Source organism: Falco punctatus (genome assembly GCF_963210335.1).
Source record: "Falco punctatus genome assembly, chromosome: Z".
In the NCBI taxonomy this organism is placed as follows: domain Eukaryota; kingdom Metazoa; phylum Chordata; class Aves; order Falconiformes; family Falconidae; genus Falco; species Falco punctatus.
In genome coordinates this window covers 63,932,579-63,951,725 of record NC_137586.1, presented here as the reverse complement: position 1 = coordinate 63,951,725, position 19,147 = coordinate 63,932,579, and the positions used below count along the sequence as shown (strand labels likewise).

Here is a 19,147-nt window from a genome sequence, read left to right as displayed (position 1 = left end):
CCCAATATACACTGTTCAACTCTCTCTGTCAGTGATGCTCTGTGCTATTCGCTCACACTGAATCAGTGGGGGGCACCTTTTGCTTCATGCTATTTGTTTCTGTGAAGCTTCCCTCAAGTCACCACAGACGATTACTCTAGCAATTTAAAGGAACTACCATCTTTCCTCAAGCACTGTGGAATGTAAATAGATATACCCTCTCTGTGAAAAAGTATCTCTCCAGTGATTAATTATTTAAGTACATTATCAATTATTTTAAATATCTTACATATGAAGTTTGAATTTAGAATTTCAAACTAACTCAGTATATATAGCAAGCCATAAATGGATGAAATCTTTCTCAAACCCTGTTTGATTGCATGACTGCTGCTTGGTAGAAATACACATATGGAGCACAAGTACCATACCTCCTTGCAAAATTACAGCTGTGTCACTTGCAAGTATGACGTTATAGTCCTCTCATTCTATAAAGTTAGTTTTACTCATTTGCACATGAGGTATCTTCTGAAGAAAAGGAAATAATCATAGCTGCTGCACTTATAGAATCATAAAACAATTGATGTTGGGAAGGACCTCGGAAGGTCATTTGGTTCAACCTCCCTGCTCAAGCAGGGACACCTAAAGCCAGTTGCCCAGGTCTGTGTCCAGGCAGCTTTTGAACATCTCCAAGGATAGGGATCCCACAATTTCTCTGAGTAACCTGCTCCAGTACTCAATTACCCTCAGAGTGAAAAAGTGTTTCCTGATGTTTAGAGGAAATGTCTTGTGTTTCAGTTTGTGCCCATTGTCTCTCATCCTGTCATCAGGCACTACCAAAAATGAGCCTCGCTCTGTTGTCCTTCCATAGAATAATAGAATAGTTTAGGTTGGAAGGGACCTCCAAAGATCACCTATTCCAACCCCCCCTGCAAGGAGCAGAGACACCTTCAACTAAATCAGGTTGCTCAGAGCCCCATCCAACCTGGACTTGAACGTTTCCAGAGATGGGACATCTATAACCTTTCCAGGTAACCTGTCCCAGTGTTTCACTGCCTTCGTCATGAAAAATTTCTTCCAAATATCTAGTCTGAATGTACCCTCTTCTAGTTTGAAACCATTACCCTTTGTCTTATACCTACAGGCTCTTTTAAAGTCTATCCCCGTCTTCCTTATAAGCATCCTTGATGAAGCCATGCTGACCACACCTGAGGATTTTCTTGTTCTTAATATGCCTGGAAATAGGTTCCAGGATTAGCTGCTCCATCACTTTTCCATGGATTGAGGTAAGGCTGACTAGCCTGTAGCTCCTGGGGTCCTCCTTCTTGCTTTTCTTGAAGATAAGAGTGACATCTCTTTTCCTACAGTCTTCAGACACTTCCAGTCGCCATGACTGATCAACAATTTTTGAGTGGTCTTGTTGTGACATCTGCCAGCTCCTTCGGCACTTGTGGGTACATCCCATCAAGGCCCATGGACTTACGTATGTCAAATCTACTTAAGCATTCCCTTACATGATCCTTTTCCACCAAAGGTAGGTGTTCCTTGCTCCAGACTTTACCAGGTCCCTGGAGCCTGGGATTACTGAAGGCTGGTCTAGTTAACAAAGACTGAAGTGAAGAAGGCATTCAGTACCTCAGCCTCTTCAGTGCTGTGTGTCACCAGGTCCCCCTTCTCATTCAGCAGTGATCTCACAGTTTCCCTGGCTCTCCTTTTGCCATCTATACTTACAGAAGATCTTGTTGTTTTTGATGCCTCTGGCAAGATTCAGTTCCAGTTGGGCTTTGGCACTCCTAGTCTTTTTCCTGCATGCTCAGAGCATGTCTCTGTGTTCCTCCCAGGTTACCTGTCCCTGCTTCCACCTTCTGTATGCTTCTTTTTTGTTTCAGTTTTACCAGGTGCTCCTTGCTCACCCACACAGGCCTTCTGGCATTTTTGCCTGACTGCCTGCTCATTGGGATAGACTGGTCTTGAGTTTGGAGGAGGTAATTCTTAAATATTAACCAGCCTTCCCGGGCCCCTCTTTCCTTCAGGGCCCTATCCCATGGGACTCTACCAAGCAGATCTTTGAGGAGGCCAAAGTTTGCTCTCCTGAAATCCAGTGTTGTAATCTTGCTTTTTGCCCTATTCCATCTTCTCAGGACGCTGAACTCCACCCTCTCGTGGACACTGACTTTGACCTTCACAACCCCAATGAGCCCTTCCCTGTTGGTGTCTATGAGGTTCATCAGAGCACCTCTCCTCATTGACATTTTTATCACTTGGGTCAGGACATTGTCTTTGATGCACTCCAGAACCTCCTGGATTGCTTATGCCCTGCGGTGTTGTTCCTCCAGTAGGTATCAGGGTATTTGAGGTCTCCCATGTGTACGAGGGCCTGCAAATGTGAGTCTGCTCCTATCTGTCCCTCTCCTCGCCATAAACTTTATCAGTTCCTCCTGTAACTACAATTGTTACTGTACACAGAGCTGGCTTAGGCTCAGTCACTTCAAAATGGTCTAGTTTTATCCCTCAGGATAAGTTCTTGTTCTTGACGCCATGGGGAGGGAGGAAAAATTTAATTCCAGTAAAGAATAGTCATTGTCATTATGAACTCAGAAACTGAGGAGTGAGGAACTTTCCCTGCTGTGCTAACACCGAACTGGTAGGCAACTGAATGAGAAGGAAAACCCATATTTTTCTGGAAAGAATTATGTGGTGGAAGGTGAAATAGAGACAATGTCTTTGCTGCCTGGTGCACCTGTCAGGATTTCCACCTTACATGCACAAACACATGGCAGACAGCAATGAAGACATGTCTATACTGCATTAGGAAGCACTGCTAACAGACATCAAGCCAGTAACACAATGTGGCAGTGTGGGGAGCAACCTGAGCCATGCAGCCCCTTTCTAGGAGAAGGTGACACTGAACTCTTTCCAAGAGATCTTTCTACTTTGGTCTCAGCTTGGTGATTTCTCAGACTAAATAAAGATTTAGTGATTTGCTGGATATCACACACAGCAGGTATAGAGTGAAGGACTCAAAATGGGACTCTGAGGTCCCATGTTAGTGAGCTAACCACAACTGGTCTTCACATATGCTCTCACATGTAGTTAAGAAAGGTTTCTTAGAGCTGTTAAAAACAATTATTTTCTTCATGTGCACTGTCCAAAGCTATATAAATTATCAGCAATTAACTAACAATACATTAGGAAAATAGTATTTATGGAAAAGCACTTTTTCCTCGACAACTGTATTACAATATTTTAGAATTATCTTTTGCAGCCTCTATATCATCAGAACCCCCACCCTAACTAAAGCAATGGTTGAAATGTTCTAGCAAATGATCGTGCATATTGAAAGTTTCCTCCAGTGGAGAGCTTATCAAAAGTAAAATAGTGTTTGAAAGAGTGAGGAAAGGCAGAAAACAAAAGAAGCCACTCTAGCCAGTTTCTGAGACCAAGCAAATATTTATTTGTTTAACCATCTGATTCCTCCCTATTCCTTAATATTTTCCTCCTACAGTAGTCTGACTCAAAGCAGAGCTGCCTTCCCACCTCACTAGTCCATCAGAGGATTGGGTCCACTGTGAACCCAAACCTGGGTTTTGTTCCTGTTTACTTTTGCGATCTGTTTGCTTCAGCTCTAATATACCCCTCTTGTAGTTCAGAATTAAAGTCTTCTAGGTGCTTTAGCCACAGCTGTAGGCAGCAGAAAATTAATCACTTCAGGAGGTTTGAAGAGTAGCAAGCAAAGAAGCAGGCAATTTAAAATGAACAGCTAAACAATAGGAAGAGGGTATACTATTTGATTTCTTTCAACTTAGCCAGTGGGGAAGGAAAAACAAAGTCTGAGGGAGGAAAGTACTTCTACTTTTCCCTTGTAAGTGACATGTCTGCCTATGCAACATCAGAGAATTTATGTGCAGATTGATAAACATTTATACACCACATATTTCATAAAGCTAAACAATCCAGAGAGGTACAGCACTGGGAAGCATGAACCATGGTCTTTCCTGCATATCGGTGTATTTAGCAAAGCTAATTTAATTTTTATTTTTATATGTATATAAATAAAATACTAATTTATATTTAGTAAAAGCTACATTAGTGCACCTTTTTTGTGTTCCCTTTTGGTGTGAAATGTTTTCATTGTGTGTATGGGAAGCTGTGGCCTTACAGGCTTTTGAATAACAGTTGCAATCTGTTCTTGAGCTTTCTTTGTATTTCATGTTCTTTGCAAAATTAATTGCACTTTACTTTTTCTTACTTTTTCCTTTTTAACTGAAAATAGAAATGGTATAAACATGGAACACTTGAGCATGAAAGTTTACGTAAAGCAGAACCCAGGTTTTAACTAATAGATCGTGCAAACCCCCTTCATCTCTGCTGTGTAGTTCAGGTATTTTATTGTTCCCCTCTTAGAAAGGAATAAATTTCTTTTCCTGTGGCTCTCCTGATCAGGTTGTTTGATCCTTTTGATTTCTATCCCAACCTCTATAATGTTCGAGGTTTCAGCTCAGGCTTCTCATAACATTTGATCATATTACGTCACTTCTGCAACTGGCTCAAAAGGTTGTTCTCTTGAACATGAGGGGGATTTGACAGAGAAAAGGGAGCTGGAAGGGGACTCTACCCCCTGCCTCCTCTGAACAATTCTTGGTGCTTTGCAGCCTCCAGGTTCAGGAATGACAGCTTTGCTTAGCAACAAATCTCCTTTCCCTCTTACAGGACAACCTGACCAGTCCCACATGAGCAATGATGCAAGTCAACCAGCTCTTTGCTTTCAGGTTTAGTTACAAACACCGCACGGTGTTCAGGCAAAGATATCCATATTTCTTCTCTTCATGCTCTTTGCCTACCTGCTACATGCACAATGGAATACAGAATTTAAAATTAATCTATAATATCTAGACACACAACTAACTAGAAAAAAGCCTATATTTTACATACTATGTAATTCTAACAAAACAGCATTAGTAACATTAAATGCATCATTTCTAATATATTGGGTCAATTAATATTAATTTAATCTGGGCTTTCAAGCAAAACGTTTGCTGTAAGTTTAACTCACTGCAACTCAGTTACTTGGGTGAAAAATTCTGAAGTTAAAGGTTTTGAATACGTATCCCTACACACTCTCATATCATCCTAGCTGTAATTTCCCAACATCAAACAAGGGTTAAGTACCTTGTTATTTAAACAAGATGGAGGCATTTGGTAATGACTTCGAATGGAAAGTGGAGGAGGAAGAATGCTGGAAGGGAATGCAACTGCTATCATCAGGGCATGGGAGAGAACAGCAACAGCACATAAATCTACTTCATGAAAATATTGCTATTATAATACAGTTCATCTGTATGAACTTCCCTGGTTTTCATCTTGGAAAACAAGTACATCTAGGGATGTTATTTCACCCTTTTTATTACACATTTGAGAAAGTAGCCAAGACTAGTTAGACTTAATTACACCCATTAAGGCACTTTAGATGTCAAGCTTGACTAACTAATTTACAAGTGGGTTGAAAGCAAATTTCTTGTTACTAGGCTTCAGGTTTTGCATTTTAAATTTGTTCAAGGTCATGAAATGGTCAGGATTGAAAGGTACATGAAATTATGTTGGGAATCCCCCTTTTTTCTTATGCTTGACTAGTTCCTTATGTTTGAAGACACTATTGCCACAGTTAAGCAAGTACATGTTTCCGCAAGAAAATACACCAAGTTATCTTTAATATGTCATTCTTTTAAATATAGGAGTAAGAACCTTCCTTCAAGAAATCCTTAAGACAACACTCCAGCAGCAAATCCAGGAGGGTACCACCCTCGGTTGGCACACCAAGGATTCAAGTCAAAAAGTTGATTATCCTCCACAAATCTTCTGGACTGCTTGAAGAGTGAGAAAATTTTAGCAACATTGTAAGTTAATTCTACTGAAACCCAAATATAATTAATAGCTTTAAAAAACCCCTGAAATTTCTGGCAGTCACTCTGAGCTTTAATAGCATAAATCTCCAAACATGTAACTTGCACTACCTTTAATAATGGTTGAAGCACCTGTACCAATGGGTGGTTAGAATTAGGCCCAAGTACATCATTTCACTTAATTTTATTACATCTAATAATCTTGGAAAAAATAAACACTTTTTTTTTTGTCTTCCCAAGGGAGCTGTTGCTTTTGTTTGTGCTTAGTACAACAGAAAAAATCAAGCTGTCTATTCAGTAATGAATTTTGTGTGGCTGTTGGTTGGTAACTTGACAATGATGTGAGCAAACATGGCAAAGGGGAAGAAGGACACAAGTTTATCAAACAATTGCTGTTGATCTCATTGGTGAACCTGAAATTACAAGAAGATATATAAGCCAGCTTTCTACATGAGTGGGAAACTGAACAGAAATCACAGCAAGTGACAAACATTATTTCTGTGAAAACCACACTTTCATATCTCAGAAATCTCTGTTGGCTGCAATAAGCAAGAGACCAGGAGCTCAAAAATTCTGCAAGTACACCCATTTCAGGCTCCTATAAATCTCGAGGTACAAAGGTTAAAATAATTGTGAAATAGAAGGAATAAGTCTGGTTATTTCCCTACCAGGTAGGGAGACATAAAGGAGAATCCCTCCTTTTGAGCAATCATCATGATCTAATTTATGCTACATGACAGAAACTGGCATGTCTGCAATCCCTAGCTAGCGTTCTAAGATGGATAAAACAAATTTATTTTAAAATGTAAATGCATGAGAGAGAGCAATCACAAGGTAACAGGGAAAGGGGTGGGAGGACTAAGACAGGCCATATGTTCCTCCCCTCTTTCTGCATTTGCTGCTTTCATACGGAGAATTCCCTGCCTGACAGATGGAAAGAAACGTGCTTTGTGCAAGGTGCAGGTGGGTTTCTCCATGAAAGCTTAAGAGCTGAAGAACAAAGCAAAGCAATTATGAGTTCCCTTTATAAAAATCTATGACTTATCATATATATTACAGATGACTTCCAGAGAAATACAGAATAAAATAAACCAAAACAAAACAAATTAATGAGCATTACTAAAATGTCACTTGATTATTGGCAATTTCTTATTTCAATTTTAACAAGACATTGGTAGTAGGAAGAGAACACGCAGTAGCTGAAACAGCTAGAAGGAAACAACTTCAGTCGTGTTAAGAACACTGTTTTGGCACTTCAAAATTTCTCTCTGTCTTTTTTTTTTCAATCTCCAGATAGCTACAGATCTATCTTTTAACATTATTTGCATGAATGTGTGGAGTTGATAGATTTAGATACTATGGGTGGATGACAGGTTTTTCTTTACCATAAATCCTGTCCCACACCAGGAAGCATGAGAGAAGCATTTTGATAGATAACACAAACTGAAACTTTTTGATAGATAAAAACCTCATTAATCACCATCCTTTAAGTGCCATAAGAAGAATTTAAAATGTGCCAGGTTCAGCACTTGTAGAAGTTTCTCACTTCTAAATCACAGCAGTAATTACTCTGTGCTTTTTGACTAGCCTGAATGGTCATTTCAGTAAGAAAAAATGGCCAGTGGGGGTTAAATTTAGTGTAAGACCAAACAAGGACAAGCTTCACAGTGCTATCATTAATGCTCTCTTCCTCTTCCCAGAGAACATTGGCAGACTTCCAGTTTATTAAAACAACAGTCAAAGGCAGATCTTCTCTCTGTATACACAATGAGTCAAGGATGGATCATTTACTCAGAGCTGTTCGCTGAGGTATAAAAGCAAAAATTCATTTTAGGGAAAATAGTTAGTTCATGAATATTAGGCAAAAAATGTTCCACAGTTGTGTCTCATACAAAAGCATTCCAATAATTATTAAATAAAAACAGAATACCATATTGTTTTTCTGAAAGCTTTAAGCTCAAGATCAGGAATTAAAGTACCTTTAAAAGATTAATTGATAATTATTTGCACAAAGGAGCTTTAGCATTTGTAAGCCTCTTAATTTAACTAAATGTGAAAGAAAATTATTTGTCTGATTGGCATATATTCTAATTTAAATAAAAAGTTGTTAATACACATCTACATCTGTTTACATGGAAGAATATAAGTATAGGGAGACCACATGTACAACCACAGAAACATAATATGCATACATTTTTATTAAAAATAGGGATAAGAATTTTGGGTTTCTAGTTTGTGAAATAACTTCTTTGAGATGATAGGCAGTAAGTTCATCTGGGAAGTCCTTTGGTTCACATTGTGCTTCAGTAAAGATGAGGGAAGGAAAAAAGAATGAAAGAAGCAGACACAGGGCACAAAAAAAAAAAAAAAAAAAAAAAAAAAAAAAAAAAAAAGCAAACCCAATGAAAAATGGACTTCAGAGTAAACAGAGTGGAAAACTAAATACACAGAAGGTGAAATCCTGACCCTATTGAAGTCACTGGGCACTGTGCCACCAGTTTCTAGGAAGCCAAGATTCTATCCAAAGACTGCTAAAAAGAAAATTAAAAAAAAAGATAGGAGCAGAGAACAGCATTTGAAGATACATATGCTGTCTATCATATGTAGGTCACCTGTTGGTGGATAATCTCATTTGAGAGGAAGAGCTGTTTTCCTGTTTTCTATGTATAACACAAGCACCCTCAGTCAGAAGACAAAATATACTTCTATTTTTTATTTTCCACTGAAATACTGAATAAACAGAGAAGTACTGAAAAAAATCAAGCATCATTTCAAGGGGAGGGGTGCAGGATGTTTGGAAATCTAGTTTAGTTACCACTAAATAGGCAGGTTCTCAAAAGCTCAGCCTCTAGGAGGTTCACACATCCCTAAGAAAAGCTTTTTCTGTTCTTGTAACAACTACGATTATGTCTTGAACAATAATTTTAGAGGTTAAACAGGATTGCTGTTCATCCAAATGGCAGCTAAACATGTAAGGCACACAAGCTTCACACTTGAAGACTCCTCTCAGCAGAGCCTCAGGGAGAAGTGTCTGTAAAATCCGCTTTGTTTGCAGGCTGCGTTTTGGTAAACCCGAATCTTTGATAATGACACAATCGTATTGAATGGTGGCTGTGAGTGAATGCTTGTTGAACTTTTAAGATATGATTCAGCACAGCACTATGAGAACAGAGCACAATAACATTAAACACCAGATGGTATTTCAAAGCCCATCAGATACACAGATTCCTTTTTCTTCTGTACAAAAGATCAGCAAGGCCTCATGTCTGAAAAAAAGCCCATTAAGATAAATGGAGTTGATTTGGTTTTGTCTTGCTAGGGCTATTATAAGAAAGTCATCTGAATGGGTCAAATTACAAACTGCTCTGGATCAAAGGAGAACAACTGCAGTAGTGGGTCAAATTGATCCAAGCTATGTCAACTGGATCAGCATGAAACCCTAAGCTGCAGTGCAAAAACCCCTTAGCATGGGGCTTGACAATAATTAACAGAAGTAGTGCCTGTTTTGCACTGCAAGTTAGGAAGGTGTGAGCTGGACAGATTCATCAGAAATCTCGTTTGCAGTTGCCTGGAAGGGAGAGATTTATGAAAGCAGTGTCAGGACCCTAGGCTCAACAGGGACAAGCAGCTCTGCAGCCCAAAGTACCCACTGTCAGCACAGGTGAGGTGAAAACTAATACAGCACTACCAATCCCAGAGTTATGTATGCTTAGGCAGCTGAGAGCCTGGCTGCTGATTCTGTGCCATGCTAGAGAGGACTTTTAGGTTTTGAGTTACATTCAGCCTGGGAGGAGTTCCCCTGAAGTGCAAGGAATTACCACCATGATTTATTTGGTCTATTGGCAGCATCACATTTGTTGACTTGTCTTAGTGATCCATTGGTGCAGTGTCATTTGTATGAGCAATTGATGTCGGACAATGCTGATATTGCAGGCTGGGGGCTGTGTGTGTGTAGGTGTGTGCGAACAGCATTGTACCATAGGTAGCAAAGCTTACAGTGTTATATAGAGCGTAAAGACAGGCTTTCAGAACAAAAGCTGTAGTAAAAAAGTTAGAAATGTGTGTGAGGGAGAGTAAAGAAATAGAGGGCCTGAAGAAGGGAAAGTTCTCTTGAATCAGCTAATTATTTGACCAAAAATAGAAATGGTAGCTTGCCTGCCCCCTCCCCTCCCTATTGCTGATAGCAAGCAGCAAACAAAAAAGAGCCTCCACGGTTAACAAAGGCTGCTACTCATGAGGCAGGATGCATACAAAAACTTGGCACAGTGTTGCCAAAAGGAGCAGCCCTCCGAGCTTCACCACAGATGTCCAAATGTCCCCTGCTGCCTTTCTTATATGTCAGCAACAAATGGTGCTAGTACATCAAGCAAATGACTGACACATACACATTTTCTTGAGAGTCCAGTTGAGCATCTTGCTTGTGACTCTTTTACTGGTTGTTGGGTCTAGAGAGGCCATTCTTTGAGGAAGTAGTTACTAGGGAACGTGTAAATACTCTACAAATTTCTGTTTGCCTTTTTTGTCCATTCAGCACAAGTCCTTTAAAACTGTAACATGCATCCTTCTGGCAACAGCTGAGTCACTGAATTAATTGTCTCCTCCTCTACTCATTGCACTGCTTAACTCTGTCACATTGGAGCGCTTTTTAGGATGCAGGAGAACGCCTGCTTCTTTATATCTAATTCTAGCAGAGGCTTCAGGCACTGGGAGTTTGCTGGGAGTGCCAGTGGCCCAGTTTGATGTGAATAAGCAGCCTTTAGTAAGTGATGCATATTTCCTCTCAGCTGCAAGCATTCGGGTTTTCTCGGGGGTTGGGTACACTGAAATGCTGTGGCCGTTGAAACAGACGCGGGTGTCAAAACCCCTGATGATTCCTAACACTTGAACACATCACACAGGAGCAATTAAACTGACAAGGGGAAAAAAGCTCTCCTCAGTCCAGATTTACACTGTGTTCCCATTCATGGACAAATCAGCAAACATTTCAAATGCCTTGACTGAGTAATGAATGGGTTCTGGGTTAGTTACTGTGCTGACAGCAGGTTTTAAATTCTATTGAGTCAGGCAAGGGGGAAGGTGAATAGGGTAGAATTACAGGAAAGGATTAATGAGGGGTTTCTTGCTGAACATACTGTTGCAGTGTTCTCTCAGTCACTATACCAAGCAGTCACTGATTTTTGCCTTAAGGACTGTACTTTTATAACCTAAAATACGCCTCCTTAAACAAATCCACATCAGGCAATGTGTCAACACTTCATTGGTTTCAATAGAATTAGTTTGCTAAACGTTCTTTTCTGAGGCAATTTTTGTACTTGAAAATGCATTACAAGGAACATTTACTGCAACTACAGTACAATGATGTATAATACGACAAACACAGTTTTAATCAGTGCAAGCTGTAACAACAAATATACTACACATATGGTCTCTCTTTCTTTCGTTCCTTTTTGCTCCTCACAATCATAGTAAAAATCCATACATTCATCTTTTTACAACCATTAGTTGCTACTGTTAGGTTTAAATATTATTTTGAAGAAAACAAAAAAGAACACTGCAGAAGATGCAGTAACAATTTTCAGCTGATGACAGATGCCTACTTACTAACGTGTTCCTGTTGCTCATCATATCTACTAAAGCATGCCCAGTCATAAAATAATTTTCCTACAAAAGCGTATACTCACACAGCCTCTACTATACTTTGTGTGTGAAATCAAATATCATTGCTGTTTGCCAGGCTTAGCTGGGTCACATTCACTCAAGAGTCTTAGAGAGTGCCAAGGGCTGTCAAGAAGCCACATCACTGGCTCTGGAGCATCCCACAGCTCAGTCAGCACTGAAATTACATTAGTATGGAGACAGTGATCTGAAAGACCAGGGAGAAAATCTGTTTTTCTTCGCCTGTACATTTCTGTTGGCCTTGTTTCAAAATGTCATTTTTAGAGGATTCTTCCCCCCTGCCTCCCCGCTGCCCTGCAAAAAGCAGTCAGTAGATTAGAATACCTACAGCAAAATGCCTAACTTTCAGCCCTTGGTTCCTTTCATGACTTTTGCTTTGCTCGTGTACTATACTTTTGTTCTTGAAACTCCATCTTCTGGGTTTTAAATGACACTGGCTAGGAGTCTGAACTACACTCCATCAAGGGCTGCCAGTTCCTGAGATATGCTTAGTTGAAGAAATACAAATCATGATAAAAAAGGTCTCATTCCCTTTATTCTCACCAATAGGCTACAGGTAAATGCAGCCTCATACCCTAAAAAAGCAACCCTTTCATACATCAGGAAGGGTTTCATTCCATCACTGTAAGTACAGGTGCTATGGGGTTGCCCTAAGCGAAATGCACATAATGATGATCTTTAGTTTGAATACGAGAAGTGTGCCTTTCATCTAAGCATATAAAATAAAATGCAAAACACCTCTCACTGAAGTGATTTATGCCAAAACCATTCATTGCTGTAATCAAAATTCACAAGACTAAATGCAACAAAAGACATATCAGTTTACTTTTTTATTGCTTTCACAAGCAATGGAGAAGCTTAAACACATGTGTTATTCTTTCCTCTAGATTGTCTTGGTAACAGCATTTAGGATGACCTTGAAATGTGATACTTGCCCATTGGCTGTTGTTTGGTTTATTTGTTTTTTTTCTTTTCATGTCTTCTACAGAGAAAGGAAGGAGGAAGATGAAAAATAAACAAGCACAAAACCACATACCTGAATTTGAAGCACACCTATTCTCCACCACTCCAGAAAGTCCCTGGCTCTATATAGACTTGCAGGGCTATTGACTGATCAGGCACAATGAGAGTATTAAAAGTATTCATTCATCCCGGACTTATTCTTCTGCCAAAGACAACAATGCTGATTCCCGCTGTGGTTTCTAATCAAAGTACAAGTTGGCATCTCTTGGTTTCAAATTCTTGCCCACCCTGCTGAAACACCAGTGCAATAAACATCTCACATGTGCACAAGGAAGGCTACAGCATATCACGTCTCTACATGGCCTCATAAGCGTGGGAACCTGTGCTAATAGGGAATATTTGTGCAGTAGCTATCAAGAATTAGGTTCATCTTCTCTGTGAGGTCAAGAGGTGCTGTTCCAAATACGGGAGCTCCAAAACTGAAAACTGGGCATCTCAAAAAGAAAGCAGGTAAAGAAATATATAACAGCATACAAGTGGATGCACAGTCAGTTCAAAGGTCTGCCTCGGTACAGCCCACTGCTCAGTGTCTGACAGCCTCCAAAGCTGGCAAGACTGGAAAAATAGGAGCAACAGGCATCCTCCCTTTGGCATTTTTGCTCATTGAGCTGGGAGCTCAAGGGCTTCTCCAAAGCTAGTTTGAACAGCCGAGTATTTACTAACTCTAGAAGGACTTTTTTTTTTGTGAATACACCTGAAAATTTTTGGAGCTGTTTAAGTGAAAGCAGGAAGACCGTAGTTTTGTAAACAGTGAAGTCAGACCTGAGAGGAGCTAGTAGAGCCTGAGTATAAACAGGCTGCAATAAACCATACTTTTCTAAAAAAAACAAGGAGACTTTCCACTCTGCTGCTAAGGATGGCACAAACTCCCCCCATTAGGATGGTGAGTCATTAACTTTAATAAAAGGGCAGGTATAACAAAACGATGAATGCTTGAAATGCTTCTTCTTGTTTCTGCAGGGACAGGTCTAAGGAATTTCTCTAAAAAACCTCTCACTTTTATTCATTTCAAATGGGGATCATTCAGGCCTTGAAGTCCCTCCTCTTGGTTTTTCAAGGTGTACAATAGGGGAGTGTATACTTACTGGAAATGCTAGTTGAGTGATACAGGCTGACTGTCAGCTTCAGAGTCTCCCAGAGCCTTCATAGAATGTGCACCCATTTATCTAAGAAAAAAAATTGACTCAGTAGAAATAATACCTCCAAAAGCTCCTAATGCAGATAGCTAACTTAATCAATAAAATATAAGGTTCATTAGCTTCAGTGAGGATTTAAATGTCAGATATAACCAGCCCAGCAGGGGTGATGAAATTTCATATGAGAGGAAAAAGTTCCGCATGAATAATCTAGAAAAATTTCCCTGTGTCTTTATATTAGTATTTTAAATATAAAATCAAGACTGTGGGTGGAGGACACAATTAAAAAAAATAATAAATCAAACACCCAGTAAGGTTGGTGAGTCTAAGTTAATTTTAAAACTACACCTTTATACTTTTCCAGAAAAGACTGGATCTCAGTCTTAGAACCTAAGGATTATGACAATTACACTTTATTTAAAATTAACATTTATGCCAGCCATCAGAATACAAAAATCACACATTTGTGTATTGTTTTACATGGTCTACAGTAATAGAAGTCTAAATGTTCTAATATATAAAGATCTTGCAATGTGGTATTCCAAGATCTTTAGTTTTCTTAAGCCTCAAGGCTTGTATTGTTTCTCAGCACACCATTTACACACAAGATAATGTAGCATTTATCTTGCTACATTACTCAATATCCAAGTGTTTATTGTTGTGTTTTCTGTACGTTTACACAACCTCACAGTTAGGGCTGAACACATTTTTGTTTCGGGTTAAATCTAAGGAAAAAAAGTAAACCATACAAGATTCTGACTTGAAAATTCACTTGAACTAGCATTGAACCTGAAAGGAAAGGTTTTACTGTATAAGGTAACAGAAAGGAGATGGTTTCTTTAGTCTCCTTGTTTAAACTTTAAATTAAATTTAAAAATAAATGACAGATTTTAGCTTTCCCATTGAACACCAGAGTTTTACAAAAGAACTTGGCTATTTGTTTTCAGATCAATTTTATACAGTATGTGCAGTAGGATGCAAAAAGTATAGACCTTACATGAGAAAAATGGGTTCATTTAACATATTTTAAAGAAAAATATTGAAGTTGCACAAACTTAAATACTACAGTAAAGCATGCTATTAATTTAATGTATGTTTACTTTAAATTTATTTTGATTATATTGAACTATTTTTTCATGTAAAAATAGCTTGCCTGTTACATCCAGGAGATTAAATAACCCGGTGAGATTGAAATCTCACTTGATTTCGGTGATACATAGGAACAAAAACAAAGTAGAATTTGCCATGTATATAGAATTACCCTAGTTTTTTGAGTCAGTTTCAAGTAATAGTTTTATAGAGTACTCATTATATTATTTCAATAGTATAAATTCTTTCTCTGTCAGAAAAAAGCCCAATCAATGTCAATGTTAGCATAGAAGGTCCTCAGATGTTCACACATTATTTCCGTATGAGTAGCTGGAGATGTACAATATTTAAATGAGCTGCATGAGGAATAGGAAGAATTATCTGAGTACCCAGGACACAGGTAATGACAGCTGAAATTAACTTTGGCTACACAGCAACAGACCACTGTGAGTAATACCACCTGTGGATGCTGGATCATGGTATTATTGCTTATTTGATACAGAAGGTGAAACAAAATGTCGTTTTATATCTATTGAGCCAGTCTGATTGCTTTGGTATAAAAGATAAGAATAATTTTGCACATGGTAATAACAAATTGCAGCATTGTTTTTCTTCAAAAGGAGCGTACAAACTTCTTGAGTAGCCCCTGTTTAACAATTGTGGTTTCGTCTCCTTATAATAACCATATCATTGTATTATTATCAGAAAAGCACACACAGGCAGTTTCCTTATTGCTGCTGATACAAACACATGAACTTTTCCTCTGAGGGACAGGACAAAGAGATGTACCTTGCATTTTCTTTCAAAATTAATATTCAAGCTGGGAAACTTCCCTCCTCTAGAAGAAATCATGCATTATGGACCATTCATACATGCAAGTAAGAACCCTCATCTCTTCAAGCTCAGTGGGTTGCTTATGCAATTATAGTATAGAATTGTTTCTGTATTCTTGTGATTACTAAAAAGGTGTGTTGTGTTGCTGTATAGTAAACAAAAAAAGAGAAAAATGAAACACTGGCATAACTCCAACATGTTCTCAACTTTCTTGAGCTCCCAAGAAGAGGATACTGGTGTGTGTGGTGTGTGGTGGTTTTTAAACCTAGAAGGGCTGTTCATTCTTTTCTGCCTGCATCTTACATCCATCACAGGAAAAATATTATGAACCTTTTTTAATCGAAATAGGATTTAAAGCCTTTGAAGAGTGCCAGATTGATAGCACTTTGGACTGGAACCCCATGTTTACAGAACAGGTTACAGTAATCCCAGCATAGATGTCAGACCCTGGGGCAGCCTTTCACTTAATGTCCAGAGCTATGATTCTGGCCGAGTTGATAGGGAAATGAAAGTTATTTATCTCAATCTTGACTGCTTATATGAGAGTGTATATTTATTATGAACTTTATCTTTAGCCTTTTTGCAAGGTGTATCCAAGAAGTAGAAACTGGAAACCCTTTGTGGTGTTGCTTCTTTCACATGAGGTGGACATTATTATAGCAAAAGGAGTCAGTTACAAATATCGTATTTCAAAATAATATACATCTGATGCTAGTACAGACCACTCAAATATTTCACTGTTATTGCATCCCCACTGAGACCACATGGTGTGTGCAGACACCACCTTATATTCACCCACGTCACATTCAGAAAGCAGAGGGACTTGCGAACTACAAATGTATACCTAATTTGAAAGTGGAAAATAACTTACATTGCAAAACAGTAAAATAGTCTACAGTCCATAAGAAAGGGCATCATTCCTATCCTGTTTGAAAACAGGCATTTGAAAATTCAAACTAGCATTTGAAAAGAGAGAGATATTCAGGGAGCTCTATGTAATGAACTGTTCTCAGCAGAGCCCATTCCTTAGGGAAGCTATACATATGGCCTCTGGAATAGCACTAGGAGGTCAGCAAGGCACAAACTGTTACATGGATATCATAAAATTACACAGAAAACATATTTAGGCTTTGAACAAGGATTTGAATTTCGGTAATCTCAATCCAATTGTTCATTGTTCTGTTTGAGCTGGAAGTATTTCAAGATAGGCACACAAATGGCTCTCCCACATGCAGGTTATAATACCTGGCATGTACATTTTCTTGAACTCTGTTATTAAAATCATCCAGATGTTCTTGAACACAGTTGGGTTTTCACTAGCTCATCACTCTGCTAGAATGTGGCAGTAATTTAACCTGATGTAACACAAAAGCCTGACTATTTTTAGTGATCTTATGCCTAAGTCTGAAGATCCAGAGGCTAGCATTAACAGATCAGAGTTCATACAGCAGTTCTTTATCACTGCACTACACACAAGGATGAAGAGTCTACTAGGCTCATGTATTGGTAGCATGTATCCTAGATCTCTAGTGTGTGTGGCATGGTTTCTGAGTACATCCCTTTTTTCATTTCAGGAAGCTCACATACTCTGTCATTATGAAGTGTAACACAGATTGGATTAAATCTCATACCTTCTCTGTTTTGCAGCAAAAAAAGGGCAAAAGAAAAAAAGTAGTTCTGCAACAATACACATAAGAACTTGAAAAGTTAATGTAGGCTCTGTGCTGACAACATTCAAATAATCTTCAATTAGATGTCATGTTCTGTACAAATTTGTTGACTTTGGAGAAGTTTCACAAAGCAAAATCTGATGCATTATATCTCCCACAGGCTGCAAATTTTAGGACACTGGATATACAACAACTATAGTATTGCTTGGCAACAAAAATTATCTGGGGGGAGTCACTAAGGTTATTGCAGGTCACGTAAGTCATTAACAATAGCTGAGCAGTGAAGTTCTATTTTCAGTTTAAATAGTTTTCCAGCACCTTGCTACTCAAAGTTACACAGTCTTGATCCAAATTAGGTTATTCTAAGACACATACAAAATTTATTCTATATGTCCCTGTATGCTGTGTCCCTCTACATTCAACTGTGTAAGCTATATTAAAAAAAGTACCTATAATTATGGAGGCATACATTCAGAAAACTACAACCAGAAGGTTCATTATGGGTTGATTTGCTAATAGTTAACAATGTTTGCATCCTTTTTGATGTCAGATTTAGAGGTAGATGGAAAATAGCCTTCCCCTCCCAGACAATGGTTGAAATTGAAGGTTTTCCCTTCTGTGCTTGGATAAATTCTCCGCATTTCAAAACAGTGTGCATACATCTGTGCCAGCGAGAGAGAAGGTGGGGGGAGGGAGGAAAGGTGTGTGAGCCATCTATCCCTAAAAAGCAAACAGTCTGAGAATTTCTATACGTACTGAGGTATAAAATATACAGGGTCAGGTCCTTCCTCCGACTAGCACCAAGCAACAGCTGTTTTCAGGTGAGTATCTCTTTATATTGCCTACTGGAGCTGTTCCTTTTTGGAACTGTTCCCGTTTTCCACTGGGTCAGGGAAACATCAGCTGCTCAGCACAGGGGTTAGGAATCTCTCATGGAACACAGCAGCTTTTTGTCCAAACGCTATCTGTTTATGTGGGTAGTAGTTTTAAAAAAGGAGTGCAAGTGTAGCAAGAGTTGACTACAGCACTTCTGAAGCTTTTTTTTTTTTTTTTTTTTTTTTTTTAAAAAAAAACAACCCTAAGTTCTTGAGTCTTTAGAGCACTACAGTTTAATCCATCATGGAACTTTTCTTCATGTTCATCCTAGCATTGCTCCCTTTACCTTCAAACTGCCACAGAACACTCAGGAGCATGTGGTAGTCATCTAGACACCAGCTCTCAGGCAGTACGGCAGGTACTAAACCAACAACTTTAAGGGCAGAGTTTGCAAGGGAACTGCTAAGTGACATTGTCTTCAGTGCAGTGCTTTGTGGACTGATGTGAGAATTTCATAGTCAGAAGGGAGTTTTCCTTTGAGTTAGTTTGTGTCAAGTGGGATGAAAACTTTTTCTTTCTGAAAAGGAGGTACTGACCAAAAGTTCTCACTTCAGACCCTGCCACTCTTCAACACTCTGTTTCAGAGCATCAGGATCTTCCCTGAAAATAGCTGTGGGCAAAAGTGTACCTAATTTTTTAATCAACTTTGATGTCAAAAACTGATTTAAAGTAGTGAAAAGCAGCCTTAGGCAGGCTGTCAGTCACTTCTCTCAATCCACAGAAATACTTGCTATCAGCTGAAAATTCTTCATTACTTTTCATCCAAAAGACTGAATTCTGAATCTCACCTCTATTCAATCAACACTGTACACCCCAAAAGGGTAATAAAAAAAAGAAAATAAAAAAAATATCTCAGCTTTTTAGAGTAAGAGTCTCTACAAGCCCTCAAAGCTACTGCTTCTATTAGTTATATATGAAAGATGCTCAAATACTCAGTAATGCCCAGTAATGTAAAAGTGTAACACAG

General features: G+C 38.7%; 1 long non-coding RNA gene across 9 annotated transcripts in view; it reads right to left on the bottom strand.

The window, feature by feature from the left end:
- LOC308056820 overlaps positions 1–19,147 on the bottom strand; it is a 124,816-nt gene that overhangs the window by 24,149 nt on the left and 81,520 nt on the right. Inside the window, exon 2 of one of the 9 annotated variants that reach the window (XR_013924977.1) lies at positions 12,589–12,803. The exons of the other annotated variants lie outside the window; for them this stretch is intronic. This is a non-coding gene — a long non-coding RNA (uncharacterized lncRNA). The remainder of the gene's footprint in view (positions 1–12,588; positions 12,804–19,147) is intronic. 9 annotated transcript variants of the gene reach the window in all.